The 18,488-nt window shown below is 42.2% G+C and overlaps 1 protein-coding gene across 5 annotated transcripts in view; it reads left to right on the forward strand.

Annotated features, from left to right (window-relative positions):
- GRM5 (glutamate metabotropic receptor 5) overlaps window positions 1–18,488 on the forward strand; it is a 281,674-nt gene that overhangs the window by 49,747 nt on the left and 213,439 nt on the right. The gene's annotated exons all lie outside the window — the stretch shown is intronic.

Below are 18,488 nucleotides of genomic sequence, written 5' to 3' on the forward strand. Positions count from 1 at the left end.
CCCACCAAATTCAGAACAGTTGGCAGACTGTCCTGGTCTCTCCTACCTGTCTTGTCATTGTCACCACTTGTGGCTGCTGGTGTCTTTAGATCAGTTGCTGCTTGTCTGGATCCTGGAATGTTGGATGCCCTATTTGGAAACAAAAATGAGTACATGAAATTTAGCCCCGGTGTTAAATCAATATAGCATCCACGTTTTAAAATTAGGCCTCACTTCTGCCCCAACATTAAAATACTAGTATTCACATTTGATAAATACATCAATTTCCCTTCAACTAGCCCGGACATTAAATAGTATTCCCATTTAATAAATAAAACTATTTACCTCTCTCCAAACAACTCCAGCAAGAAATTAAATAGCATTTACTTTTAATAAATATATCCATTTCCCACAACCACCCTGGGCATTAACTCATAATCACATTTAATAAATAGACCTCATTTTCCCCAAACAGCCCCACATTCAATTAATAGCTCCCAAACCACCCCAGCATTAAATTAAAAATCCAATCACCCCATCTTAAATTGTTAGGCCCCACTATTAAATTGCCCCACCATCACCCCACAAATAAAATAGCACCCAATAATTAGCCCCTACCCGCAATTCACCATTAGATTAATAGCCTACCTCCCACATTATATTAAGACCCTCCCCCCTCACACATTATAGTCATACACCGGCCCCCACACACATATAGTAGTCATACCCTGTCACACACATACACACACTATAGTCATACCCTGTCACACACAAAACTTACTATAGTTACAATGTAACACACACACACTATAGTCATACACTGGCCCACACAAACATACTATAGATACCCTGTCACACACATACACACTATAATCATACCCTGTCACACACATACTATATGTCACACACATAGTATAGATACCCTGACACACACAAAACCTACCATAGATCCCCTGTCACACACACAAAACCTACCATAGATCCACTGTCACACACACAAAACCTACCATACATCCGCTGTCACACACACAAAACCTACCATAGATCCGCTGTCACACACACAAAACCTACCATAGATCCGCTGTCACACACACAAAACCTACCATAGATCCGCTGTCACACACACAAAACCTACCATAGATCCCCTGTCACACACACAAAACCTACCATAGATCCCCTGTCACACACACAAAACCTACCGTAGATCCCCTGTCACACACACAAAACCTACCATAGATCCCCTGTCACACACACAAAACCTACCATAGATCCCCTGTCACACACACAAAACCTACCATAGATCCGCTGTCACACACACAAAACCTACCATAGATCCGCTGTCACACACACAAAACCTACCATAGATCCGCTGTCACACACACAAAACCTACCATAGACCCCCTGTCACACACACAAAACCTACCATAGATCCCCTGTCACACACACAAAACCTACTATAGATCCCCTGTACACAAACTACCGTGGAGGGGAGGAGAAGGGGACGCGCGGAAATCAGGAAGTAAGTGTAGGGCCGACCCCATCGCTCAGCGCACAGACTGTCATGCCGAATTCCGACATGACAGTATGTGCGCTGAGCAATGGGGTTGGCCAGCTAGCAACCGGCCCATCTGGCCTTTGGCCCTTCTGGCATTTGCCAGAAGTGCCAGATGGCCAGTCCGGCGGGGTTTGGGAGGGGCCAAAGATGTAACTTGTAGCCTACAAGTTACATCTTTGGCCCCTCCCAAACCCCGCTGTGAAGGAACAATGAGCCTTTTCCCCACAAAAATGTACAGATAGTGAGAAAATGTGTTTGTCATAGTTGCCTACTCTCCTGGAATGTCCGGGAGACTCCCGAATTTCTGGGAGTTCTCCCGCACTCCTGGGAGAGCAGACAATTCTCCCTGATCCTAGCCGGCTGTGTAAACTAAACGGAGGGGGCGTAGCCTAGGGACGCCATTGACTCAGCATCGTGGCCCTGCCCCCTGTTTTTTATTGGTTCAGAGTAGTGATGTCCGTTTTGGGGGCAGGGCTAACGACACAACTCTTTGAGCCCCGCCCCCACACACCCACCTGCACCCCGGACCTCCTGGGAATCATCTTGCCCATGTTGGCAAGTATGGTGTTTGTACATGATATTTAAAAGTCAGTTCCCCAGGGGGAATAAGTAATCGCACCCACTTCCTGCAGATGGTGCGCCATAACCCAAGTCCAGCTACACCTCCGTAAGAATCTGCGACAATCCCAACTCCTACCCTCCCGACAGGCAATCTGCAATACCTCTAGCAGCTGAGAATAGTAATGGGTATATAAAGGTCACCTTAATTAGAATCAATTAGACTACCACTGTGTAGCAATTTGCATTAAGGTCATAGTACAAGCAATGAAAGTAAAAAAATAGGCATATGCATATAATACTATATAAAAACATATAGATAAAATATTAGCAAGTTTTGCTGAAACACCAGGTTTTAAAGTCATTAACCCCAGGATTTACAAACAAATTACAGGATGATTAACCCCTAGGGTGCTATATTATAATAGATATACACTTCTCCAGGGGGTTAAGGATCTTATAATCTGTTTGTAACCCTTGGGGCTAATGATTTTATAAAAAAAAAAAAAGTTTTCAGAAAAACATATAACATATTTGACATATAATGGACGACAGAAGACTATAAGAGTATTGGCATTGTTTTGTAGGAGAGAGTTTTAAGATGGAACACGTAAGATTGGAAGAGGAAGTAAGGATGACTTCTGAAGAGAACACACAGAATGCAACAATCCACAACTGTTTTACCCTATGGACCTTAGAGATGTCTACACATTGCTGTACAAAGTGGAGGGCAGGGGAGGGATGGTAAATTTTAGCCCGGGGGGGGGGGGGGGCAAGACTCGACTCAGCAGCCTATTAGGATCATTTTAAAGGAAAAAAAAATGTAGGTGACCCAGTGATCCAGCCCCAGGTAGCCCACTATGGGACCGGGGAGGGGGGGGGGGGCAGATAGTCCCCTGCCTCTAGCCCAGCTGCTCCTGATGGCGGGACTATTTTGGGAGAAGGAGGTGCTGCCGCTACGTGTACCTCTGATACTCCCCACAGCAATCCTGCAGACCCCCCCGCTCTGCTCTACTCTACTCTGGGTGGACCACATATGCTCAAATCGGCAAAGCAGGGTTGGGGGGGGGGCGTTAGGCAAGTAGGATACAGCAGCATTTTGCTGGGCACCCCCCATGATTTGCATGGTGCCCAGTGATGCTATAGATTGTAAGCTTGCGAGCAGGGTTCTCTTACCTCTCTGTCTGTATGTATTACCCAGTATTGTCTTATTAATGTTTGTTCCCAATTGTAAAGCGCTGCGGAATTTGCTGGCACTATATAAATAATTGTTGATGATGATGATGATGCATTGTTCTGCATTAGTGGTTATTAAAAAATTAGACAGCGCTACATTTTTAATTCCATCAGTTGTGTATTTATATAGAGGGTGCAGCCTTTATTATTGACAGCTGCTTGTGCAGACCAAAAAAAACTTACATTATTTCTAACATTAAGTGTCTATAGGGTATTTGTGATTTTTGTTTATATGCAGTATAATATATATTATATTATATTTATATACACCTGCGAGTCTGCCATTAATGCCAAATGTCAGTAAATTTATTGAGTGAGTAAAACGTAAATCATATTAAAAGATACATTGAGAGGTAAAATCATGAAATCTTTAGGAGACCTCTGTGCTACGTACATCCTGCACGTGGTTTGTCTTGATTCATTTTTTTTATTACACAAACAATACCGTCTGTATTTTATGCTGCCAAATGGTTATATACAGACATCTTCTGACTAGCCAGGGGGAACAATGGAAGCACAGATGGAATAGAGGGCTCTCTAAAATTCTCTACAGTATCTAGTTTCATTTCCAAAATTCCACTTAATTTCCTTCAAGCAGTGTGTCGGAGACAACAAATACTGTGATAAGAAGGATAATAGTAAAACCACTGAAAGGGCACCTGGTGCCTTTTCTCTCTCTCATCTAACATACAATAGGAAAAATTGTCTAATCTCAGTCTTGAGGATGAAAACTTTATTATAGTTGAATATCCCTGAGACTGAGCTCTCTCTGTGTTGCTACATGCGCCAGAATGACATTATGTAGACGTTAGAGTCTAATGCTTCATTGAGCACCGTAATTTCACAGTAGAAATCTGTTCTTCATCGTCTTACAAGATCTTGTGAAAGGAGGATTAGGTGCCGATCAGTTTGCAGTCGGAGAATTCCACATTTTCCTTTTCTTTGACCTAAATATTTTAGCAACAGCAGCAAGGTCAATTTCTTTATTTAATCGTCAAAGCAACCTAACAGTTGTCCAAAAGTATTGTTGCAAGAACAAAATTGCTATAACTAATGCTACTATTTATTCTTCTGTAGACACATGAATTTAAAAGTTAAAGCCAGCTAAATTACTACAAATCCAGCTGTGCATTTAAGGCTGCACTACCACCTAGTAATAGATTTTATTGAGGTGTCCCTCCCCCTAGCAGTAGCCCTGATTTTTCTGAGACTCTTCCATTCCTCTTACCATCTAGGTTGAAATATGGGGTGAGAGGATGTTAGTGAGAGAGCCAATCACAAGCTGCTAGCAAGAGACAGAGGCTTGTGATTGGTCCTCTTGTTCACATCCACCCTCTACAGCTATTTTAACTTGCCGAACAAAATAGATTTGCTAGTTCTGTATTACAGTAGTAACAGAAGCCCAGGAAAATTAACTGCATGTAGCAGCTCCTGAGCTCTGGTTTTTGGAAATATATTTTACCTAGGTGGTAGTGCAGCTAAGAAGACGCTTCATGTACATGTTAATATTAGATGCAGGCATTAAGTTCTCAATATTTCAGATAAGTGCTTTTTCAGCTGCACAGCTATTTGCATATTAGCTTACAACAAGATACCAAACAAGAGAGAGTAAATTTAGACAAGAAAAGACAAATATGCTTCATCGCTTTGGAGTTAATTAAAAATCTCCCTCACTTTTTCATTATTTCATCAAGGCTTTCTTTTGGTACTTCACCAGCTGAGGAGAAGGCTCTAAGGAAGAGTGACTGTCTAACAGCATCATAGTCCCACCTGGACTCAATCTGTCAGCTCTGTGTTCCAACAGTGCAGCCTCTATGAAAGCCACAAGCTCAGTTAACGACCCGCTGCACCTTTTTCATTATAACTTTATGCACAGACCTGGACCAGGGAATGACCTATTGACCTGCTGCTAGTAATCAGTTGTCAGCACCTGAGGCTTCTTACCATAGCTCTAGGCCTATATAAACAGCTTCCTGTAAACAACCTATTGCCAGGCTATGCGTTGAAATGAGAGTGTCCAAAATGGCAATGAAGTGCAGCCAGGTTATGAGCAGCATACCGCAGGCTCCGCCCATAACCATCATCCCCATTACTTTTACACTCTGCTCCAGTGAGAATCGTTGAAATTGCCTGCATTGAACTGAACATATCCTTGACACGCAGGCAATTTAAATAGCTTAAGTAATGAGCCTCCGCAAAGTCTGGTTTAAACTTTAACAGATTGCTTAGCTCTTCTTGCAACAAGATGGGTGTTAGAGCTTTACTTTCATCATTCTTCAGTAAGGAGGCCTGCTGACCCAGGAAATATTCAACCTGTTTTTGGGACATAACTCTGGTCTTAAAGTCAGTCTTCCTGTTATTTCTACAAAAAGACAGTTGTCAGTGCTTATCCTTTTCACTACATATCTGTGTGTGTCTTGCAAAATGAAAACATGAGGTATTAGTTCATATTTTGATCAAAAGATTTAAGCCTGCATCCCAATGTCAAGGGGACCTCATTATATGCAGGTCCTACACTAACCTATATGCTTTAAACACCATTAAAATGCAGATGCACTCACCTCCCAGGTATAGGGGTTTACATCTAGCAAGGGCTGGGTTGTGAACCACACCCAAATGTGCCTTAAATAGGCTTAATGGACAGCTGCTATGACATAAAGGCAATATTTTTTTCTGGTCCTGTTACTTCTAGTTTATCCTGTTTCCTAATTCATATTGTCTTGACTCTTTTTCACAGTTTTTTGATTTTGTATCTTCGATATCCTGTCGCTGACCTGAATTGCCAGACCTTGCTCTGATTGCTGCCTTATCTGACCTTGACCTGTTACCGTGATAAGCCCTAACCCCTTCTGGTCAGTGCAACATTTGTCAGGCAGCCTGGGGCCAGGGATTATTACAGCTAGTGAATGCTTGTACTGAAAGCTGCACCTCTGCTCCCAAAAAGGTCCAACCAGTAAAATTTTATTCAGAAACAACTGGGAGACGAGAGTGTTGGAAGTGGGATGAGTTAGTCAGCAATACCTCCCCTCGCATTTCAGAGTTTACTGTATATTTGCTGTAAGATGTGCTGCACAAGAATTTGTTTCTCTGAAAGCTGCCAGCTCCTGGAGGAACCTGCTCTTTCCAGTGTATAACCCTCACTTTGTAGTTTTCCACCCATCTTCTACTCCTCCCCACAGCATGACATTGTAGCCCTGCCCTCAGTCAGTCAGTTCACTTCAACCCAGGATCACTGGTTTCATCTTCTGAAAAAATCTGTGTTGCTATTGACATTAGGAACAAACGCAGAGTAAAATCCCCCAGCACAATGCTGTGTAGCAGTAAATGAGCTGCTATTCTACTAGTACATAAAATGCAGAAGTCTCAGTAACACATGTTTGCAAATATATGATAAGCCATCTGCCCCGTCAAGGCACTTCTGCTCATAAAGGTAATCCTGACTCTAAACAATGAGAGTCCTTATATTGGGTCATACATTTATGTGTTTTTAAATTAAGAGCTAACCTCCAAAATGGTATTAAAGGACCAGCACTCCCTGTCAGCTACTGATACCAAACATGAATGTACGACACAATATACGGGCTCTCATTGAATATCTCTCAGCATCCTTGACAAGATATTTTTGAAGAATTTCAGCAATAAAAAAAATCATCCTTATCATTGCTTTTTCATAAATAGGCGCCTAAGTCCTATTACAATAAATACAATACAAAGTCATCTCTTATTTATATATATATATATATAAAAAAAGAATGTAACATTCAATTAAAGGGCTCACCGTGTGTGTCCCCCTAACCTTCACAACAACCTTAAAATTCTTAACCATTTATATCAAATAAACACACTGAGTCATGTATAAGTTTGCTAAAAATGGAGGACATATTTTATTTTTATATTAGTATTAAACTAAACCTATGGTGGCGGAAAAAGGGCACTGCGATACAGCTCCCAGGCTGATATAACCAGATAACGTGGGAACTGGCGCAAACCGCCGTACATCCACTAACCATGGGGAACACATCTCAAACTATCATGCGCTGAATTGGCGTCAGAGTGACTGCCCCCCTTCTAAACTCACGCTGCCCTCCCTCACCAAGCCGGACAGGGGACCCTACTCACCGAAGGACCAAAAAAGGAGTTACTGGTGCCTCTAAGGGGACAGTGACCTGCGGCCAACTACCTTTAGCGCCCACTAATCAGCTACTGAACACCTTCCTACCGCAAACTGTGTAGCAAAAGTACCTTAACCAAGGAGTGGGTGGGTGGGATCTCGTGCTGAAGAGTGAGGCAACCAGGAAGTGCCATCTGCAATATTCAACCCAGGACCCTCCCACAGGAGCTACCATTGGTTGGGCCCCACCCGATGTTAACCCCTTAAAGTAAGTGTTCAGCCTGTTACAAACCCTGTCGCCCTTTAAGTGCGGTCACCCTAAAAGCCTCATTTGTCATACTGACAATAGAACTTGTGGAATTAATAAACTGTGCACAACTATTTTAATTTCAGTTAATGTTAAAACTGTGTTCCTAGTAGTAGATGAGCTCAGTTTCAATACAGTTCTGAATTGGTATATCTTAGTGTCTCTCTGTTTACTCTTGTCGTAGTGTTTGCAGGTAACTGTTTTTTTGTGAAATCCAACTGGTAAGGACTTATTGCTTCATTACACATTTTTTGTGGTTGTAATTAGTAAATCATTTTGTGTTACCAATTATCTGTTCCTGGTGAGTTCATAATTAGGGGAATGAAGCTGTTGGTCGCTGTTCTCCTGGCCCAGGTAGGCTAGTTTCTGAACAGTTGTAAAAGTTGGACACTTGTTTGGTTGTAGCAGAAGTCAATCCTGTAGTCTGGGTGGATTTCTATCCCCGTTTCCCCAGCGCCGGTGCTAGGGTCCTTGGCGCCCTAGGCACAGTGTGAAAATCGGCGCCCCCCCCCCCTTAAAAATCGGCGCCCCCCTGTCAAAATTGGCGCTGCGCTTCCCTCCCCTCAGCTCCCCATGTCTTTCTTTAACTTACCTGCATGAAGCTGCTCCTCTCTGCTCTGTCTTCTCCCCTCCCCTCACAGACACTGTCGGGCCGTGATGATGACATCATCACGGCCTGTCACTGTCAGTGAGCAGAGGGGAGGAGACAGAGCAGAGAGGAGCAGCTTCATGCAGGTAAGATTCATAGCCCCTTCCCTCCTCTCCTCTCCGTGGATTTCCATTTTAAATGATCATAGTCATTTTTTTTTTTAATTTCGAGGCGCCCTGCAGAGCCCGGCGCCCTAGGCAATTGCCTAACCTTGCCTAATGGGAGCGCCGGGCCTGCGTTTCCCCCCTTTGCTTTAATTTCCTCTCAAACCTGCACTTTACTCTCTGTCATCTTATTTTTTAAGTCACTGATACTCTTTTCAGTGTTTTCCCTTTTATGTCAGTCACTTTGCTTTTCCTGGCTGAAATGTGTTTGTTAAATTAACTTTACTATTTATAATTTCTCTATATCATTGACTGTTTAAGTTTCTCTGTTTTAATCTGCTCTATCACCTCCACTGTCTATTCATTTATTCTCTCGTTATTTTTCTCCATGAAGATACTAATTACACAGGTCTGCGAAATTTTAGGTATTGAAAGCTTTTTTAATAATACTTTTATATTCTTAATTATACTCCTGTGTACATCAAGAAATAGTATATAAAAATTACCACATCACATTTACCTATAAGGGGGTTACATACATTTTTAAGAAAAAACAAGAAGTTTAATTGTTCTTGACATATTTATTGTGAATTACGAAGAAGTGTAGATGATATCACTGTGATTTTGTCTTAATTACATAATGAAAGAACAATAAAATAAAACAATAGAAACAAAACTATAGTTATTGAAAAAATCGTTAATATCTTGTTTTTTTTGTCTTCAAACTTCGTTTTGTCGCTTTTCGCTTATAAGTTTTTCCTGTGTCGTCTCTGTGTATCATCCATCAGTAGTCAGTCATCATGCTGACGTCCCAACGACCCTGGTATCTTCTTTCTACATCTTTAACGTCTTGGTGGAACCGTTCACCCCGTTCTTCACTGTAGTCTCCTAGATTATTCAGGAAATGCTCAATATGGGAATTCAAAAAATGTACCTTTAAACTTATATTGCAGCCAATGTTTCTGTAACTATTAAGCATTTCCCTAACAATTTCTTTGTAGTTTGGATCCCTGACACTGCCTAAAAATTTTGAAATCACTTATTTGACCGAAGTCCACGCCGAAAGTACCACAATATTCATTACACGCACAAAATGTTCATCTTTTAGTGCTTTTACAAGTTGTCTCATCAGTCCTAATTTTATATGTAGAGGTGGAAGTAAAACTATTTTTGGATCTACTAAACTGGATTTGATGACATTATTTTTTCCAATTTCTAAACTTTTTCGAGCTGGCCAATTGTTTTTTTCGCCAATGTAAATTTTTAGCTCTGCTATCCCATTCACAGAGAAAACATGGGAATGTATTCTTGTGTGCTCACCTTGTCGTTGTTGTGTGTGTGCAATGTTCCTTTAGACAGTATGGGGTTTAGGCCCTTTGTAACTTTCAGCTCCAGGCCCATATGGACCTTAATCTGGCACTGGGCAGGGGGGGGGGGGGGGGGGTTAATGACAAGAACTGAATTGCAACTACCGACTGAATTCTTTTAAGGCAATGTTTTATAATAAATGTCAGCTTTTAGCATATATGTGCAAAAAAAAAAAAAAAAAAAAAAAAAAGAGTACCACATGTTTGGATCCAGCAGTTTGTGCCCGTAACACACCTCCACGTCCTGGCTTCTGTCTCTGCCCTTCCACTGATTCAATTGAGTTCCTATGTCCCGATATGCGCTGATCGCGCTGAAAACTGTCGCCCCCGACAGCCTAAGTCTGATTGCGCTCCAGTGACTCCTCTAAGTTCAGTGTGAGGATGTGTAAATGGCAAACAGGGGTTATAGATAACCTCAAATTCTCTCCTTCTGACGCATTTCATCAAAGATGTGCAATTTATTCAGAGGACCAATCATGCATAACACAGGCTTTGCCAAGGGTGCAATACAAATACAGAAGTGGAAGTTGCTCAATCAATTTATAGGCTCATAGCAGGTGCTTGAAAGGGTGGGGTTATCCTAAAAGGAACAGACACACAGAAAGATCCCCCAGCACACTGCTATAGCCAGCAAAATACCTGCCGTTTCTACTTTAAATAAAAATGAAAAAGTCTTAGTTGCACACATTTGCAAATGTATGTTAAAGCCACCCGCCACTCCACGGCGCTTTTGCTAATAGGGTGCAATACAGCCATGTTTGAACCAAGGGCAAAACTTTCAATGTGCACTCCCTGAGACTCCCTTAATGGGAACGAGAGGTTCATTTAAACTTTAACATTTTAAAAGGTCAGGAGAAGGGCACTAATTGTGTGGCAGGGATGACAATCCACAAAAGCCAGCCCTGAGCAGAAAACCTACCAGTACAACAATCATTACAACCCTCACTGATAACTATTCTCTAATGCTCCCAGGTGAGGTCATTGGATTGTTTGATGATTGCAGAGCAGCAGAACAATAGCCTGTGTGACCCACTCATTCCTCTTCCACTGTATCAGGTGCTGGGAAAAATGACATTGCTCAAAATGTTTTCATTTTAAGTAAACTATATTCAAATTCCATTTTCTTTAATATGCTGTGTTAAAGTACTGCAATTATAAATGAACTCTGTAATGTACTGAAATAGACGTAAATCATTTTAGGGGTTGTTATAATAGTTTACTTTTTTACTATACAACCTGGTGGTGTCATTTTCTTTAGTACTGTCCATGAGGAGTTGTCTGCAACTACAGCCTCCTCACTGACACCAAACTGTGAAAAAGGAGAATCAGTTACATCAGCACAAAACTCTAGCAGATAGTTAAATTGTGGTTGTTATGGTGCTGTCTTCTCCCTTTTTTCGGTTCTGTGTCCAATTGGGACACGGGATCAGACAGATTGGCAACTGGAGTCTACAATTGCAGACATATGGCAGTTTTTCCTCTACTGTCGCTTCTGGAGCTACATTAAGAGAACAATCAGAACATCTAGTATTATATAGTGCACAGTGACATGTGGAGAATCAGCCTCAGGCCCATAGGTGCTTGAGCCTGGTCACAAAGACAACTGTTGTGACCTGCTACCATTTCTTTTGCTTACTGACAAGTTTTCTTAAATGTCACCTAATGTACAATTAACATATTATATGAGCTACACTTTGGAACACCAGTCCATATATTGAGGAATTACAGTACAGTACAGTTGAGAGGTCACATGGTGACCTGTATTGATTCCATTGTTACCTGCAGCTTTCTAAAGTATTGGGTAAAACTAGAGATGCTCAAGCTCAGTTTCCGAAATCCAAGCTCACCTGAACATCGCAGATCAGAGTATCGAGCCGAGCCAGCTTAGTACTTACGTGCGCCCACGAAACTGAAAACGAGGCAAAACATCATTGTTGCATCGTCGGATCTCGTAAGATTTAGATTCCTCAGAGATCCAGAGCCATTTCACAGACAGACAGAGAAGGGGTAGCAGCGTTCTTGGCAGTCTCCAGTGCAATTGGCCAACCTCATTGCTCAAACAGAAAGAGGAGGGTTGGCAGTGTTCTTGGCAGTCTCCAGTCACATTGTACTGTGCCATAACTTACACAGAAACAGGAGGGGTGGCAGTGGTCTTGGTAGCCTACAGTGTCAGTGCCTTTGCTCAACATCATTGCTGAAACAGAAACTATGGGGGTGGCAGTGTTCTTAAAAGTCTCCAGTGACATTGCTCTGTGCCATAGCTCACACAGAAACAAGAGAGGTGTCAGTGTTCTTGGCACTCTCCAGTCTCCAGTCACATTGTTCTTGTCACTCTCTAGTCTCAGTGCCATTGGTCACACAGAAACAGGGGTAGCAGTGTTCTTGTCCCTCTCCAGTGCCATAGCTCAATGGCATCGATATGGCAACCAGCTGCTGACACCAGTCATGATGATACCAGTCCTTCTACGTCATCTACTAAAGCCTATGCTCAAGAGCATAGTGGGTTTAAGTCAGGGAAACTGAGATCCAAAAAACAAGCTTTTACATGGTAAAGAACAAAACACCTCTCTAATAAAGGGACAGTTTACTGTAGAAAAACATAAAATTGCAAACATGTCATTCTACCCAAATATTAATAAGCTTTCCAGCATCAGCTAGCTCTCTTCTCTCAGCTAGATCCCACCACCTGCAATCTACACTGTCATCATCTTCACCCTCATCCTCACCCTAATCAGTGTGTACAACATCCTCACAAAATATTAATTCATCCCCTGTCACTCACCGGACTGTGAGTGCCTATTCTCCCGTTGTTAGGAACCGTGGCTGCCCGCCATCCTGATGGTCTGCGCATGCGCAGCCTCTATGAACTCTTCAGACCTGTTGCTTTTAGTTAATTGGCTGATCAGGCAACACTCCCTATTTAAAGCACCTGTGGTCATTACCTCGTTGCCTGATCTTGGAGTCTCATTCCCTGTGAGTCTCTGAAGGTGTTCCTGTGTTTCCTCGTGTCTTCAGCTCCAGCTGATTCCTCGCTACTGCATTGCCGGTTTCCAGACCGCTTCAACGCTCCTGTGTTTCATCGTGTCTTCAGTTCCAGCTGATTCCTCGCTACTGCACTGCCGGTTTCCAGACCGCTTCAACTCTCCTGTGTTCATCGTGTCTTCAGTCCTAGCTGATTCCTGACTACTGCATTGCCGGTTGCCAGACCGCTTCAACTCTCCTGTGTTTCATCGTGTCTACTATTCCTGCTGACCTCCGCAAGAATCATCATTGCTCCACTCGTGTTATGTTCTCTGTCTGTGTGCTTCACAGACACGGATTACCACTACCACTCTCCTGTGGTCTCTACTCGTGTCGGCGTTCAGCCGCTCAGCTATCCCTGTGTTTCTCTCGTGACAGCCTGCTCAACTGAATCGCGGTATGCTTATCTTTTATTGACTTTACCAGTTTATTGCATATCTGCTTGGACTGTGTTCTGCTCATCTACGGAGTCCTCTATCTCACGAAGTTATAGATGCTATTGACTTTCTCTCATATGTCCTGGATCTCAGTAGTGACTTTGTATCTCCAAGCAGCGCTAGTCATTTGCTATCGTATTATATATACCATTGGGATCAAGTTCCTTGTGCTCTCTGTGTTACCTTTGATGCTCCACTCATCTACCCTAGTGCCTATCCTCACCTATATACGCAGTGGTACAACTTGCTGAACGCAGACCACTGACTCCCTGTTTCCTATTGGCACCAGTTACAAGTTTCCTCACTATAAGCAGTGGTACAACTTGCTGTACGCAGACCACTGACTTCACTACCTCCTATCTATCCCTGGACATTCCTCTCACTATAGCAGTGGTACAACTTGCTGTACGCAGACCACTGACTTTCCTCACGTCTTCACGTCCATCAAGATCCTCGTGTTCATATTGTTTAACCCATAACCTGTTGCTGCTAGTCATAGACTTTCCTCTAGCATCCTCTCACCATCTGCTGATTCTCCTGTTCCGCTAGTCACCCTGCTACCAGAAGACCACTGTGTGCATACACTACTCTGGTAAGACTACATCTGGTGATATCTTGGGCAAAGACTCCTAGTGCCCGTGACATCCCCGCTGGAATCCACCATTACAGAAGTCTCTGTACTTTGATGTATTTATCGGTAAAGGCCTTCCTCATGGAATATGTAGTTAATTTTACAGCAGAGCTGTCACGATTTTTGGACAATTCTTTTAAACCAAACGTCAAAATGTTGTGGTGACTCATCTGCATCACCACTGGGTCTCTTTGGAAAGCTAAGTTTTTCCTAGCAGCAGTTGCCTGAGGAACTGAAGGAGAAAAAGTTGTGTCATGTACCACTTGATTTGTTAACTTTCTGACCAGGAGCTCATTGCATCTCTTGAGATCTGGGTCAGTTAGAAAGAAAGAGAAGACATAGCTCTTAAACCTGGGACCAAGCACAGTAGCCAAAATATAGTGATGTGATTTCAAGATGTTTATAACTCTTGGACCCTGGCAAAGTGAATAAAGTACTTGAACTGCAAGTCTAACATGCTTACCGTAATTTGTTTGTTTCATCTCCTCCTTCAATTTCTCAAGGTGCTTTTCTAAAAGTCTAATTAGGGGAATGACTTCACTCAAGCTAGCAGTGTCTGAACTCACATCACAGGTGACAACTTTGAATGGTTTCAGCACCTTGCACAACATGGAAAGTATTCTCCACTGCGCTTGACTAAAGTACATTTCCCCTCCTGAATTGGAATTGGAACATTCACAAACATATGGAGGTGACAGATGCTCTTTTAAGGAATATTTTTACTGAATCATTTTCTGTTCCAAAAACTAACATGGACTGTGGAGCTCATCTTGTTGAAAAGGTGTAACCGGATGTCTATGAGATGCTTTGTCTAAAAGTGGCCGGTTAATAGTAAAATTAGGACATATATACAAGTTTTGATTACAATTTGATATGGATGTCACTATCCTAAGAAACTCATTGTGACGATTATGTAGTAAATCTAATGAGTTTTCTGTTGAATTCATATACAACAATGTGAATATTTTATGTAACCTCTCAAAGTATGCTTTGCTGACTGACCTAAGTGACCTGTGCAATTGACCAAGAGTCTTTTGAAATTAGCCAGGCCCCGGGATAGTTAAGCATCTCGGAGAAGTTTGAAGCCCCAAAGTTGTAAACCATCTAGCCACTCAAGCAGAGCAGAGGTGAAAGATCCTCTGAGGTGCCAATCATATATCTTAGTGATAGATAATTTACTTTGAAAGCTCTGTCATTTTGGGAATCAATCTGACTTAATTGAAAATGTAATTCCTAAGGTGGGGTGAAGAGCCTGTAAGAAGGGTTTAAAATCTTCTGGTTTAGACATTACAGTGTTCATTTTCTTTGAGGGGACCTATGCCTAAGTCAGAAATGTGCCATCTTCTCATCATGTACTCCTCACACGCCATATCTTAACTAGTAAGCTATTGATTCTTGTTTTATTTCTGAAACATATTTGTGCAACTTATCTTGTATGTCTTGTTATTAACTATTTTGCAATTAAGTCTTGGCAATATTTTTTATATTAAAAAAATTTAATCTAGCATATTCTCCGTGATTCTTTGTGAACTTTGCGTAGCTAAGTAAGGCTCATGCTACAGATACATGTGTATGGGATTTAAGTGTGAAACATTGCTAAAGTGGTTTTGGTGAATGCAAGGACGCCATAGTAAGTCCTTTGTGGTGGCAGAAAAGGTGTATTCATTGGTAAGTGACTAAGGTGACAATAGTCAGGGCCAGCTGTACAGTTTGCTGTATCTGAGACAGGCTGGGCGTTCGTGACACTCATAATTCACATTGACACTCTGATATGATTTATTTGTGCTGAACACATAGAAGTCCCATAATTATTGTGCAATATATGGTTGGTTTTTAAGTGTATTCATTTTAATAAAATATACCTATGTTATAACTGACTTATCTCTGGATACCAAATAAGGTTATTTGTCTAGCGCTGCCAGTTTTTTATTTTGGTTAAGTTGAATTTTGTTTGCACCTATAACCCTCCCATACTGTCCATGTCTCTCCATGACACTATTTTGTCCCTGAATTTGATTTAAACAATGTGGTCACCTTAATGTAGTGTACACAGCACACATCCTGACATCAGCCTGGAGAAACACTCTACATTGTGTTTTCACTTTGTAAACTAATATGATTGCAAGATTCAGACATTACACATTCTACTTATTACAGCAGGACACAGTACTGTTTACCGTTGAAATTGGGCATGCATGAAATCCCTCAATAACCTAAATTATTTAGCGTACAAAGAATAAATAGATTGTAGGAAAAAGTTTACACTGTTGCAAGATGAAGGCAATTAAAATTTTCTTAAATCAGGGGGTTAGAAATGATAAATCACTCTAATTAGGGAATGTTTTAAACAATGACTCACATTACACAAATAATAGCCAGTTTGTGTACAATTGGTCATTTTTTTATTGCTAAATTGTTACCAATTCAGGATAATAAGCAGCGAGACAAAGTACAATAAATTTTATCAAAAACAAGCAGTTTGTACAAGTTGTTAGTCACCTAACAAGATTTAATAGAATCTCTCCCTACCCACAACAAGGAGAGATTATGCTTGATGCTCCCAATGAAGGTGGGGATTTTGGTGATTTGGAATTTTCTTTCTCTGAGATATTTGGATTTGCAAAAGGTAATTTTGATAGAGATTTGGTTTAAAGTTGGTGGAGCTGACGTTTATTTTTATTGTTTTGTGCAAGAGTTTAGAAAATTTCGCTCATCCCTACTTTGTTTTCTTCCTTACATACATAAGAGTAGTGAAAGAAGGAATCCACATAAACATTGTTATACACCCACAATAAGTAGTGGAACCGTGAGAGTCCAATGTCTTGGTTACCAGTGGTTCGGAATGCACTCTCTCCCAGACTTCCAGCCAAAAGTGTTTGTCACAGGCACTAGGAGTCTTTGCCCAGGATATCACCAGATGATGGACTTACCAGAGTAATATAGCTGGTACTATGGTTCTCTGGTAGCAGTGTGACAATGGAACAGGAGATTCAGCAGATGGTGAGAGAATGCTCGAGGAAAGTCTATGACTAGCAGCAACTGGTAATGAGTAGATGAATGTACACGAGGAACCAGATGGACAAGGAAACGTGAGGAGAGTCAGTGGTCTGCGTATAGCAAGTTGTACCACTGCTATAGTGAGGAGGAATGTCCAGGAGTAGCGAGGAGGTAGTGAGAGTCAGCGGTCTGCGTATAGCAAGTTGTACCGCTGTCTATAGTGAAGGAATGGAATCCAGGTGAAGGTAGGTAACGGGGAAGTCAGTGGTCTGCGTATAGCAAGTTGTACCACTGCTTATGTGAGAGGATACTTGAAACTGGTATCACAGGGAACAGGAGTCAGTGGTCTGCATCAGCAAGTTGTACCACTGATATATATATATATATATATATATATGTGAGGAGGGGCACGAGGAGATGAATGTAAAGCAGAGTATACACGGGGCACACAGAACTTGATCCCATGATGATATCCACAATACAACGATAACTGACAAGCACTGCTTGAAGTATACAAAGTCACAATAGCTATCCAGGCAATAGGAAACAAAGTCAATGGTAACAATAGCTTCAGTAGATAGGAGGCTCCGGAGGAGAACACAACTCAGTCCAGATGGATATGCAATAAAAAAGCAAAGTCAATGGAAAGTATGCATACCGCGGTTCAGGAGAGCAGGCTGTCAGAGAGACGTGCAGGGATACCTGAACGGCTGAAGGCCGGCAGGAGGAGAGACCACTGGAGGGTGGAAGCAGTAATCAGGTTGGTGCAGCGCACGGCAGGTAATCCAGAATCAACGAAGCAATACTCAGGAAGCAGTAGTAAGTGAAACTGGAAACATGATGAACACGGGAGAGTTGAGGCTGTCTGGTATCCAGTAGTAGTGGTGGAGGCAGCGGAGAGAAGGCACGCTGAACACAGGAGAGTAGAGGCAGTCTGGAACCCTGTAGTAGTAACGGAGGCAGCGGAGAGCTGACACGATAAACACAGGAGAGTTGAGACGATCAGGAACTCTGTAGTAGTAACGGAGGCAGCGGAGAGCTGACACGATAAACACAGGAGAGTTGAAATGAACAGGAACTCTGTAGTAGTAATGGAGGCAGCAGATAGGAATCAGCTGAGTGCAGGCACGATGAACACAGGAGAGTTGAAGTGGTCTGGAAACCACAATAGCAGTAAACAGGAATCAGCAGGAGCTGAATACACGAGGAACTCAGGAACACCTTCAGAGGCTCATGGGGAATGAGACTCCAAGATCAGGCAACTAGGTAATGATCACAGGTGGTTTAAATAGGGAGGGTTGCCTGATCATCCAATCAATTAAAAGCAACAGGCACTGAAGGCTTGATAAGGACTGCACATGCGCAGACCCTCAGGATGGCGGACGGCCACGGTTCCTGAACACACGGGAAATGGCACTCACAGTCCGGTGAGTGACAGTGTTAAAGTAAAGCCGTGCATGGTCTAACAGTGTACATGTTTTCTGGGGGTCTGAGGAGTGACGCTACTTGGTGATTGTATTTCCTGCTGCCCCAGTG

Source organism: Mixophyes fleayi, chromosome 2 (genome assembly GCF_038048845.1).
Source record: "Mixophyes fleayi isolate aMixFle1 chromosome 2, aMixFle1.hap1, whole genome shotgun sequence".
NCBI lineage: Eukaryota > Metazoa > Chordata > Amphibia > Anura > Limnodynastidae > Mixophyes > Mixophyes fleayi.